This window comes from Cucurbita maxima, unplaced genomic scaffold (genome assembly GCF_002738345.1).
Source record: "Cucurbita maxima cultivar Rimu unplaced genomic scaffold, Cmax_1.0 Cma_Scf00072, whole genome shotgun sequence".
NCBI classification, from domain to species: domain Eukaryota; kingdom Viridiplantae; phylum Streptophyta; class Magnoliopsida; order Cucurbitales; family Cucurbitaceae; genus Cucurbita; species Cucurbita maxima.
In genome coordinates this window covers 344,414-358,006 of record NW_019272088.1, presented here as the reverse complement: position 1 = coordinate 358,006, position 13,593 = coordinate 344,414, and the positions used below count along the sequence as shown (strand labels likewise).

At 37.1% G+C, this 13,593-nt stretch overlaps 1 non-coding gene across 1 annotated transcript; it reads right to left on the bottom strand.

Annotated features, from left to right (window-relative positions):
• Positions 1–5,884: 5,884 nt before the first annotated feature.
• Positions 5,885–5,958, bottom strand: TRNAN-AUU. Its single transcript has one exon. It is a non-coding gene; the product is annotated as a tRNA-Asn (tRNA).
• Between the last annotated feature and the right edge of the window lie 7,635 nt (positions 5,959–13,593).

Sequence of the window (13,593 nt, the reverse complement as noted above, 5' to 3'; positions counted from 1 at the left end):
CAGAGTACTCTTATACCAACCGACCTTATGGTCAATGTGCACATTCATGGGTCGTGTGTAGGGAAGTACAACATAGTCAACTCTGCTCGGACAGAAAAGCAAAGCCTAAGCCCATGCCACAATGTATTTATAAAAGGATATGTCCCACTATATTACACTTGATTCATATTCCGACCGTAACAATGAGATTACTTACTGAGTATTTATTAAAGTACTCAAACCACATGCTACTCTTATTTTAAAGTAAAGGTAAGATATCTATTTATGGATGACAACGTTGCGGTGTAGGCTAAGGAACCAAAGTTACGGTAGTTGCATTCATGTTATTTTTAATGATCCTTAGGTTAGATTAGGGCATTGCTTTATTTTTATTTAAACTAATGTTATCTATTTTCCACCATGTTGTTCATAACAATATTGTTTTAATGAGTTCATTATGAACATTTAAGTCCATAGCACCATTTATGAAATGTTGTAAATGAATTCTTTCATGCATAGTAGTAATGCCATGTATGCCGTGACTATATTTTTTAATAGGAAAATAGAGTAGTTGGTTATAAGAACCATGAATAAAAAGGGATAAAAATCAGTGTCCTCTGACAAGTGTAGAACCATGTAGCACAAGTTATAACCTTCCAAAGTTAGTCAGAAAACATGTTTCTCGCCTGAGTATATCTAGAAACCTTTTGTTGGGCAGCCGATTATAAAACTTTTCAGTGCCTGATTTCTTCACGAAACTTGTTGTAAATCCCATATGAAATATGTAGGAGTTGGTAGGAAGGAAAATGATTAACCATAGCCCTCGAATTTGGAAGAAATCCGAGAAAGAAAAACTCATAATCTAAGAGCTTTAAACTTGAGTTTTAGGATTTCTCATCACTCGATTCTTGTCATAAAATTTTGCCTCGACTTCAGATTTTATAAGGGATGCTTCCACCGATATTGAGAGCTCCAGAATCGACGTGATTTGGAGACTGAATTTTCTAGATAATTCGTTAAAAATATCCTCTCCGATCAGCGAGCTACCAACTTCGAGTTTGAATTCTAACTGTTGGATTTAATGATCTTTGAATGTTCTAGATGCTATCCAAATTTGGAGAAAATCCAACCACTGGAATTTGAGATTCCAAGGACTTTAAGCACGGTCACATGTAGAAGTTTTTATTTTTAGTAGGATGGCACTTTTGTAATTATCCATATCATCAGGGTAATTTGGTAATTTGCCACTTTCAGAATATTTTGTTATTATTTTTTCTGATAAATTCATAATTTTCCTAAAAATTTCTTCATCTCTTGTTGGTCATTTTTCGGTCATTGAGCATCTTGAAATTCCCACTAGATAAGGAATTAAATATCGGAAAATTTTCTTTAAAATGGTAAAGTGACCTTTTCATCCTTTTCACTTATGGTTTCATTCCCAATACTTATCCAAAGGCCTTTGTCCTTCCACTTACTCATTAGGGTGAAATGACTTGTTTAAGACCCTTTTCCTTGCTTAATCCTCTTAATTTCTTTATTTGATCCTTTCGGTCTTACGTGGGTGGCTTTGCTTCATTTTTAGAGTGTTACACCTTCTTACCTCGACCGACCACCAACAAACAACTAAAAAAAAATGTAGAAATTTAAAATAAACAGACGACTGGATTCCTTAGGACGACACCCTCTGTGACCTCATAGTTCTCGAGCAGCGCTTCTTACCTTGACCAATCGTCAACAAACAATTAAAAACTAAAGGTAGAAATAAAAAATAAACAGACATGACTGGATGCCTTTGGACGATCCTCGCTGTTACCACATAGTTCTCGAGCAATGTTTCTATAACACCTATTCATCGACAGCTCGATTCACATGAGTTACCACTAACATAGATATCTTTCTTAACCTATGCCCAATTAGCTCAGTTGTAAGATTGTCATGTTAAAAACGTGAAGGTCGTAAGGTTCGACAACTACATAGGCCAAGTTTTATTAATTCTCAATAATATCTTTTCATGATACGGGGTTACAACAGTACGAACTTTAAACCGATGATATGGTTGTTCACAATTTTTCTTTAGATCTGAGTCGTTTGATATGTTCTTCTATGAAGGATGAAATTCGAGGATTTCTGAGAGTCCTTTAAGGAACAAGAAGGAGGTTAATGAACTTATTTTAGCCATTCAATATGTTCTTTTACGAAAGATGAAATTCGAGGATTTCTCAGTCTTTTCACGAACAAGGAGGTAAATGAACTCACTTTGAAGGCCAGATTTAGTATTGTGACCCTCATGAGAGAAAATTTTTCAGCAAGCCACGTGTCAACTTGTGGGAAGGAAAGCACGTGAGATAGCTGGCAAGCCACGTGTCAACTTGCGGGAGGGAAAGCGTGTCAGACAGCCTGAGGGACACGTATTGACGATTGGGTGGAATAACGCGTCAGGCGCATTGTTAGGAGATAAAGTCTATGGTCTATTAGCTCAGTTGGTTAGAGTGTTGTGGTAGTTACGTGAAGGTCGCAGGTTCGACAATTACATATGGGCCAATTTCATTCATTTTTAATTAGATCTTTTCATGATACGAGTTAAACACTACGAACTTTAGGAGATAATGACTTTTTTAAGTTTATTATGCATAAATTTATGTAAACGAAACTCGATTGGCTGGATTAAGAGCTAACGATCTATAATGTGCATAAAATCTATGTCCAATTAGCTCAGTTGTAAGATTGTCGTGTTAAAAACGTGAAGGTCGTAGGTTCGACAATTACATACGCCAAGTTTTATTAATTCTTAATAATATTCATCCGAGGATTTCTGAAAGTCCTTTCAAGAACAAGAAGGAGGTAAATGAACTTAATTTTGCCGTTCGATATGTTCTTTTACGAAAAATGAAATTCGAGGATTTCTTAGAGTCTTTTCACGAACAAGGAGGTAAGTGAACTCATTTTGAAGGCCAGATTCAGTATTGCGACTCTCATGAGAGAAAATTTTTAGGCAAGCCACGTGTGAACTTGTGGGAAAAAAAACGCGTGAGACAGCCGACAAGCCACATGTCAACTTGCTGGAGGGAAAGCGTATCAAATATCCTGAGGGACACGTATTGACGATTGGGTGGAATAACGGGAGGGAAAGCGTATCAAACAGCCTGAGGGACTCGTATTGACGATTGGGTGGAATAACGCGTCAGACTCATTGTCAGGAGAGAAAATTTTCCACGTGTTAACTTGTGGGATGGAAAGCGCGTCAGATAGCCAGCAAGCCACGTGTCAACTTGCGGGAGGGAAAGCGTGTCATGTGTCAACTTGAGGGAGGGAAAGCGTGTTAGACAGCCTGAGGGACACGTATTGACGATTAGGTGGAATAACGCGTCAGGCGCGTTGTAAAGTTACGCAGCTTCACTCAATATGCGACATGCGATAGCTCTTCTGACCCACGTCCACGTCTAACCAAGTTTGACTAGAAGGATGTTCAACTCGATTTGTATGGTGCCACGCTTCAATATAAAGAATTTCACTTTCCAGCACGCACCTCTGGTTTTGAACCCACAACTTATCAGGAGCTTTCCTCTCTTTCTCCATACTTCTTCAATTCTTTTCACAAGCTTAGAAATTACTTTTCCATTCTCTTCCTTCTCCTGTCTGAGATAGAAAGAACTCTCACTCACCTCAGCCCTTTCTTCTCTAAGATTTCAATCTCCATTTCTAAAAGCTTTCTTTTCTTTTTCAATCTCTACTTTCTCCTTCAAAATGCGCTCGTTCAGCGATTTCAACGTCTGCAACTAAGATTTCTCCATAGATTTATCCACGGCAGATTTTGGTTGTTGCTCTAAATCTCTATTCTCCTTCTGATGATCTGGAAGTTTCTTTGGCTCGTTCGACGATCACGTGTTCAATATAGATTCCTTCTTCGATTTTCTCATCTCCAATATTGTGATTTTTCCAAATCTGCTGTGTATCCCCTCATTTCCAACGGTTTCCACCGCCTCACAACTACTGCCATCGTCTTTTTCTCCGTCATGTTCTTACGCTTTCAGATCTTCATTTTGAGCCATTAAGAGAAGACCTAAGACCTTCGTTTGTTGCATCACCAAGGCTAGGTTGATTGTTTCTTCCACCTTTTTATCGGCTAGACAATCTTTTGCAAAATGCTTCTCTACCACAATTGTAACATTTGTTGGAACTATAATCATTTGCATAGTGCATATTTGTGACATTTATAGCACTGAATGTTGGAGTAAATTGATCGGACGCCTCTTCCTCGATTGCGTCCTCTTCCATGCCAATTTGCTAGGCTCGGCTGTCCCTTCTTCTTATATTATCCTTCTTGACTACTTCCTTGAGCACCATAACCATTTTTACTATTTTCATTGTCAAAACCTCTACCTTCAAAATTTTGAGAGTAGAGTACCTTTTAATCTTTGATTTATGCCTTGGTTTGAAGTGATTGATCAAGTGTTTCCTCCTTCTTCTTCATACATTGCTCGTGTTCCTCGTTTACCACATTTCTCCATTTCAATTGAGTTGGTTTAGCATAGTTTGTACATGCGTGATGTATTCAGATACACTTTCTGACTCCATCTTCATGCTCTCCAACTTGCCATGAAGAGTTTGGAGATGCACTTGCTTGATTCGGTCGATTCCTTTGAACACTTTTCCTAAAGTTTCTGACGCTTCTTTTGAAGTAGTTGCATTAGCAAGCTTCTCAAAGCCCGACTCATCAACGGCTCGGAACAACATGTATAGTGTCGCCTTATCCTTTGATAGCACCTCTTTTGACTCACACATGCGAGCGTGAATTTTGTCTCTCGAAGTTACTCCAAGTGTTGTCAGTTGTTGTTTCCTATTAAAACCATCTCGCTTCGTTAGTAATTTACATTTCTAATTTAATTTAACGAACTTCAGAAATAAGACGTTATACTGACCTTAAAGATTTCTATTAAAGTAAAAATAAGCTTCGGAAGGGCAAGAAACATAAAGTTCGGTGTCAAAATGTCAAACCGAGCCTAATACGCAATTTTTTAGCCTAGGACTCTGAGACCCCGAGCCGAAGGAGCTGGTGTATGCAACAGTGACCCTATCGCTGAGGGACAATGCCATATGAGCAGGTTGCAAAGTGGTTCGAGGTGCAGGTCTTGAATGTTCATGTGGGCGCACAGGTCTATGTAGTGGATCCGTGGGTTGGGCTGTGTTCTGTGTATTTGGGCTTGAATGTGGGTTTTGGGCAAAGCACAGAAGAACTAGACTACTAAACTGATTGTTGGTGGGTATCTAGTTACTAAACCAAACTGGGTATGGGGTTGCTTGACTGGAATGAGGTTGTGGGTATTCGAGTTTAGGTCCGAGCAGGTGGACTTCGTCTTCTCCACTCGTTTCCATGCATTTTCCTTTCTTCATTCCTCCGTATCAAAACTCGTTGTCTACATCTTGTTTCTTCTCCTTCTTTCTCATGATGTTAACCGTCTTTGTACGTTTGATCCTACCCCTCTATCTCACTAGTGTGTTGTGTACGTTGGATCCCATGGTCGTCATCTCGACACATTTGTGCAGAGGTGCCTTGCCTTTACCTAAAAAATAAGAGCAGCGCATGTCTTGAGTATTTTAAGAAATACTCATTAAGTAACTCCACTACTTCTCTACTCACGCAAACACATGAAATCATGGTTATCATAAAATTTGATGTGCATACTTCTTTCTCTACTCACGACTTACATACACACACATTTTCTCCCATGTGAGCTCGCATACCTACCCATTGACCTGGGCTTCAACTAGAATACACTCACACTATTGGTATACCATGGAGGGAAGGGAGTGCACATAGCATTGTGGTGTGTACAATATCAACAAAGTCATAACATAATAAGCAACCTCTAATTTACCTCAAAGTAGGTAAACTTATTATTACCATTGCTAGAAGGAGGGTTTGAAGCTCCGACCTTGTGGTTAATAGCCACACGCTCTAACCAACTGAGCTATTCCAGCTAATTCTTTGTAATAGCTCAAGCCCACAACATCCTTATAAGGAATGTTTCATCCCCTCTCCAACCAACGTTGGATCTCACAATCCACTCTCCTTGGGGGCCCAACGTCCTTGCTGGCACAATGCTTGGTGACTTACTTTGATAGCTTTCGTAATAGCCCAAACCCAACGCTAACAAATATTGTCCGATTTTGCCCATTACGTATTATCATCAGCCTCACAATTCTAAAATGAGTCTACTAGGGAGAGGTTTCCACACTCTTCTAAGGAATGCTTCGTTCCCATTTCCAGCCGCTAAAAAATATTGTCCATTTTTTACCGTAACAAATCGTCGTCAGAATCACAATTTTAAAACACTCTACTAGAGATGTTTACAGACACTTATAAGTTATTATTCATTCTCCTCTCAAATCAATGCGGGATCAGAGGGCATGGGTTCAAATCCCACTTCTGACAACTCAAATAAAGGTAAAATAAAAGACATGATTTTTCAAGCATATAAGATCTATAATAACTCAACTTTCTAAGACTTCAAATCATTATTCATGACACATCCTAACAAAGAAAAAATTTCATAAAAATTGAAAGGAGAATCGAAAACTAAGGACAATAATTCGTAACACATAGAACTGACGTGACAAAGAAAAATTTGATAAAAATTGGAACGAGATTCGAAAACTAAGGACAACAACTTGTACATATAGAACTGATGGCTTGGGACGACCCTCCTCTGTGACCTTAACTAACAATTAGTGATCACCGAAAAAGGAAAAGTAATATCTAGTGCAACTAAATAAGTAACCTACTTGTAGGCGATAACCGAGTCCTTGATCGAGCGAGTTGCCACAGGTTTTTCTTTAGGTTATAGAATGTTTAGGTGTAGATTATATGTAACGACCCTAGTTTTCTAGGGACCTAGAGTCACTAGAACATGCATGATGTAACTGCTTTATGCTAAAATATTTTTTACATTATGTTTTTTTATTGAAGCTACCCCTAAAAACTACACAATATTATTATTAAGAATGCTAGATTAAGACTGTAACAATGTTAGGAATCACGAACCTACATAATTATATGACATTGTCCACTTTGATTGGAGGGTTAAATTTTTCAACATACTAAAATGGAATGATTCATTCCCATTGATAAAAAGAGAGATGAACCTCCGACCTTATGGTTAACAATCATACGCTCTAACCAACTGAACTATTCCAACAAATTATGAGTATTAGCCAAGATATTGTCTACTTTGACTCATTACATATCGTTGACAACCTCACAGTTTTAAAACACGTCTAATAGTAAGAGATTTTCACATGCTTATAAAAAATGTTTCATCCCCTCCACAACCGACGTGGGATCTCACAATCCACCCCCTTGTGTTCCCAGCAACCTCGTTGGCACACCACCCAATGATTAACTCTAATACAATTTGTTACAAACCAAGTCCACCTCTGATATTGTCTACTTTGGCTAATTACGTATCACCATCAGCCTCACGATTTTAAAATATGTCTACTAGGGATAGATATCCACAACCTTACAGTTACTGTTTTCTGTCCGTCTACAATTGCTAGCAGATATTGTTTGTTTTGGCATGTTACGTATTGTCGTAAGTTTAAAAGTTTTAAAATGCATCTTTAAGAGAGAGGTTTCCACACCCTTATAAGGAATGCTTCATTTCACTCTTCAACCAATGTTAGGTCTCATAAGGAATAGTTAAGATGGTTGAGTGGTTGAAGGCTTTAGGGCTCAAGTTTTGGTCCTTGTGAGGGCGTGGGTTGAAATCCAACTTTTGACAACTTAGAAAGGTTTTGTTTTATAAAGTGCTAAATGAATTCATTCCTATTAGCAGGACCTCCGACCTTGTTGTTAAAGGCAAATATCACCATCAACCGAACAATTCTAAAACGAGCCAACTAGGGACTCGGGAGAGGTTTTCACATCTTTATAAGGATTGTTTTGTTCTCATTTCCAACCGCTAAAAATATATTGTCCATTTTTTCCCGTTATATATCGCCGTTAAAATAATAATTTAAAATCATGTTTATTAGAGAGATGTTTAAAGACTCTTATAAGTTATACTTCATTCTCTTCTCTAACCAATGCGGAATCAGAGAGTGTGCGTTCAAATCCCACTTTTGACAACTCAAATAAAATAGTATTGTTCAAGTTTACCCTTACGCCTGAATCTCAAGGACACTCTGATTTTCTGTACTACCTGAGTGCATCTGTACTACCTGAGTGCATAGCAAATGATGATTTGTGAGCCTCTGTCAATGTCTTGTTCCTTAATAACCCCACTGCTGGAATACATAGGCTCTTTAATTCATCCATTAGACACTGGCGTCCTTGATATAACTGTCCATCATCTTAGAATTTTGAGAAACTGTCCACTAGAACCTCTATTAACTGATTCATAATTACCTATGTTAAAAAAAAATCAGCTTTGAAAAGGTAAAAAATGTAAAGGTTCGTGTAAAAACTGTCAAATAAAGCCAAATATGTTGTTTTTTAGCCTAAAATTCTGAGAAGCTAAGCCGAAGGGGCCGATGTATGCAGTAGTAACCCTGTCGTTGAGGGACATTGACACATGAGCAAGTCGCAAAGTGGGTCGAGGCACGGGTCTTGAATGTTCATGTGGGCACACAAGTTGGCGTAGTGGATCATTGGTTAGACCGTGTTCTGTGTATTTTTTGTTTGAATGTGGGTTTTTGGGCCAAGCACAGAGGAACTAGACTAGTGGACTAGTTGCTAGTTGGTATCTGATTGCATTTTTGGGTCGAAGCTTTGTATTTTAGGTTACTGGAGCAAACTAGGTATGGGGTTGCTTGGCTATAATGAGGTTGCAGGTATTCGAGTTTGGGTCCGACCAGGTGGACTTCATCTTCTCCATCCCTCACATCGGTTAGGGTTGCCTGTGGGTTTTGGGTCGTGAGTCGGATCTCGTGTCGGACTTCATTTCCCTTACCCCGATTACTAGAGAATTTTTCGACGACTCTCTCTCCTCGGTCACGTCGTTTCAATGTCCTTTATCCTCCATTTTTGAGTCTCCTCCTCCCCCTAATCTCGTTTATGGTGTTTGTTTGGTTCATAAGGGCGTAAACACTCAGATCTGAGAGGGTTCGAAAATCCAACGTTCTGTCTTCCTTACCCAATCTCGGGCCTAAAACTTTATTCGACTTTGCTCCGCAACTTCTGTTTAGCGCTTTCGACTCAGGATACCGTTTTTTAACCATGTGTGACATTTTTAGACCCAATCCTGCAATTGGTTACCACTTGAAGTCGGTTTTGATATTTCAAGGTTTTGAGATTAGTACGATCATTGTTTCAAAAACCTAAAATATTATAAGAAAAATGATAGGTTTACTTACATATAGTAGCTAAACGAGGTCGTTTGATCTGTGCTAATTCGGTGTCGTTAACTCACATAGGTTTACTTTGATTTTAAAGGGCAAAATTGAACTAGCTTCAAGTATGATTTAGGGACTTCAACTTAGCTATCTTGGTAAGTGACTTCACAACTATCCAAAGTTTGCTTGACTTATCTGAGTGCTAAGGAATGGTGGGTTTTGTTTTAATGGTGATTTTGAGGTTAGTGAGGAGGAAAAACATTAAGGATATAGAGATTGTGTCTGAAAGAGGAGAGAGTTTTGATACTGTTTGGATTGAGAAAAGTAGACTGCCTTCTTCTTCAATGGTAAGAACACAACCAGCTCTTGAAAATAGTTACCTTCCTTGATTCTTTTTCTTCTTAGTTGTTGCGACGTTTTCGTCACTGTGCGAAACGTGTAAGGAGAGAAAGAACGTTTAGACGAACGATATAATCAGTATAATTTTTTACTCTTGAAGTGTAAAGTTGTCGGAACGATTCTTTTATTAACTTCTCTGGGTCATATTAAAAGATAAATGAATACTACTATGGATGATCTCATGGATAAACACCAAGACCGAAGATGAAGAGTTATTGGGCTCTCGATCATGGCTACAACAAGCTTGGGTACCATATTTAAGAACAGTAGGATATCTTTAGAAAAATTAGTAATAAATTTGAATTGCAATAAGCATATTTTACTCATAGAACTCATGTCATACAATATATTTGAATCAAATTAACTTAAACAAACTTTGGCCTTCGCCTACAAACTCAAACAATATAATTGTTGTATGTCTATTTACTTTTTTGACGTAGTTTATTTTTATTGTATTAAGAATACGAATCAAAATCCATATGATAAAGAGTAGAAATAATTTGGGTAAGAAATTAACTTCCATTAACTCAAACATGGATTTTTCCATTAAATGAAGTCAAATTTTGATTCAACCATTAATTTGAACTATTAATTTCAAATTAAAGTAATATTAAATGATTAATTAAACTATTTAATTAATATTAAATATTAATTCAAATGCTAATCCCAATCAATTCCGACACATATTTGATAAAGATATTTAAATCTTATTTAAAATCTCAGATTCTCTCTTTTTGTTTAATTCGTAAATAAAACAAAAATGTGGTTAAATATATTGAATATATATAGTGCATATTCCCTAATTTGAATTCGAACACTTCGAACTCACTCGTCACATTGTTCTATGGTTTAGTTCGATATGAGTTAGAAGAGGGACCTAATGGACCTATAGATCATGGGCTCCAACGATCCAAGATTAACCGGTTTAACTCATTAACCTTGTTAACTAACATTCGTTAACTACTAGAACACTCCACTATAGCCTAGTAGTTGCACTCCCCTCATTATAGATATATTTCTGTCCATTTGATATAACCACGATTAGTAAGTTGATCCTTCACAGGTTGTTCGTAATTATAGATGGGTCAATTTACCATTTTACCCCTGAAGTTACTTTTTGTTCCTTATGTCTCACTGATCCTCTAATGAACAATTTGTTTGTGGTTTAACAAGTAAACCGAATCCCTCTCAGGGCAATGAGAGGGTGGAGCCCCTTGTTCAAGACATGAAGTCAGTGCTTAAGGGAACTACCTCTCTTCCATCCTTAAAAGTGGGTAGGAGTGAATTCCATCTTGCACCCCATGTCTCCAGCCATTCACCCAATCTTACCCCTGAAATGGGAGGCCTATTGAGTCGGCGAACTTGAGCCACTCTCACCTATGCAAATCTAAGGATAATTCCGAACAAACAGGAGTTCATGGTTAGCTCAGGAGTAAAATCGAGTTATCTAGGTCATCGAATGAAAAGAAAATTAGTCTCAGCAGTAAGCGACATTATAAAGTGAGAGTGATTTTCTTCATGGTCCGATCTTATGCAATACTCATTGCAAAGGACGCCACCACTCACATGTCTCCACATGTATAATTTAGTAATCACATTGTTTATGTCATATACAAAAGTGGGCTGCATCCATATTGTCCCTATGATAAGGTACTCAGCCTTATCCCTGTACTATAGATCATTTTGACTATATACTTGAACTTGATCCACTCTTATGTCTCTACATATAGTTCAAGTAATCATACTATAGTCAGAGTGTTCTTAGTTTATTGGATTTAGATTAATAATCGTAAAGTTCATTTTATTCAATAACAATATTTATTGAATAAACAACAATAATAACTTTGTTGAAAATAGAATATGTTTTTGTTTACAAACTATGAGTTTTAGGACATAAAACCCAACAACAGTCTTAACTACGTTCATGGCTTCATGAGTTCCTAGCAAAGTAGTCTTAACCCGCATCTAATGGCTTGCCCTCCGATATCGTCCGCTAACCTATTCCCAAGGCTTCATGCATTTCAAGCAGCATAGTCTGAAAACCAACATCCAAGACTTCTTAAGTTCCAGGAGATGTAGTCTAATCCTGCATCAAGGGTTTGCGCTATGATACAGTCTGAACACCGAAGCTCAAGGCTTCATGCGTTCCAAGCAACGTAGTCTAAGTCATGAGCACGTTGTACCGTGGGAGGTCTTAAGTTTTATTCTCATTTAATTCCTAGTTTCTTTTACTTAGATCATTTGTAAGTTACTAAGATACTTCAACTACCTCTCCTTTGGTTACTTCTATATGGTTATTTAGAATTTTAGGACTAGTATGTAAGACTCACTCTCAATCGATTACTGTCCGTCTACTAATTTCTTTAGCAGCATGTAACATCATATATACCAAAGGATAGGAATACACATTGTTCCTAACTTAGCACACACCGCGTCGGTCAGGAACTCTGCGAGGATTAGTAGACTACAATACACATATTTTAAATCTTCCGATAATTTGTTTTGCGATAAATGAAAATGCAGCAAAAATGAAAATCAATATTTGGTTTACCATGGTTAGAAGAAATATCTCTCTGAAAGCACAAAATATTATGGACAAGGTCAACTAAATTGACAAGCATTGAAAGACCTTGATAGCATTTCCGACGCTTGCCTATTGTGTATGTATGTTACGTTACAAAATTTAGTGCATTTAGAGATATTTTTGCCCGCCATAATCTAGCTTTGTAGCCCCAAAGCCCCCCATCTCCCTTATATTTCTTCCTCCCCATTTTCTTCCCTACTCCTTCATTAGCACCCTCTTTCTTCAATTTTTTGTGTTTTTCTCGGCTATCCATTTTCAGTGTTGGAGGGAATTTGCTACTTTTTGGATTTTCTCTCTTTTTAAATATCTCTTTGTTTCTTTTGTTCATAAATTATGTTGTCAATTTAGGTTCATTTTGATGGTGTTATTATAGCACGTGAGGAAGCAATTTGAATCTTAGGCACTCTAAGTACATCAATTATAGTAAATTAGCTAGCATGTTCAAAAACATTGAAACTCAATGAGTTTGAATACTGATCTTTTGTAGTTCAAATTCATTTTTCCTCACGAATGGTTTCGAACCACCACTAGTGTCTTTTCTACTATTCTCCGATCTTGGAACAGGATTGTGGAATCCGGTGAGTGATGAAACTTGATAGAAATTTAGTATAGGTAAATAGAGAGTTTTGAGAGATTTTTTCAAAGTTTTTGAAGAAGAATTTTCATGTACATTGATCACTCTATTTATAGAGTCATATTTGCATATTCATGCAAATTTGAGATTACCAAATTTTGACACTCAAAATTCCACTCTAATTTGTGGATTATGTGGCAAGCATGCAAGTTTGAGTTAACCAAATTTTGACACTCAAAATTCCACTAAAATTTGTGGGATTATGTGGCAAACATGCAAGTTTGGTTAAACCATATATTGACCACCAATATTCCACTAACTCAAACATGGATTTTTTCATTAGGTGGAGTAAACATTTTGACTTTCTTTATTTAAATTCAACAATTAATTTCAAATCAAAATAATATTAAATGATTGATTAAACAATTTAATTAATATTTAACATTAAATAAAATGTCAATTCCAATTAATTCGAGCCCATATTGATTATCTATCGCTATTCATAATTAAAATATTTAAATCTTATTTAAATATCTCAAATTCTCTCTTTTTGTTCAATTCATAACTAAAAAAAATGAGGTTAAATATATCGTATATATTTAGCGTGTATTCCCTAATTCTAATTCGAACCCTTCGAACTCACTCGTCACACTGTTCTAAGGTTTTGTTCGATATGAGCTAGCAGAGGGACCTAATGGACCTACATTTCATGGGCTCCAACGAT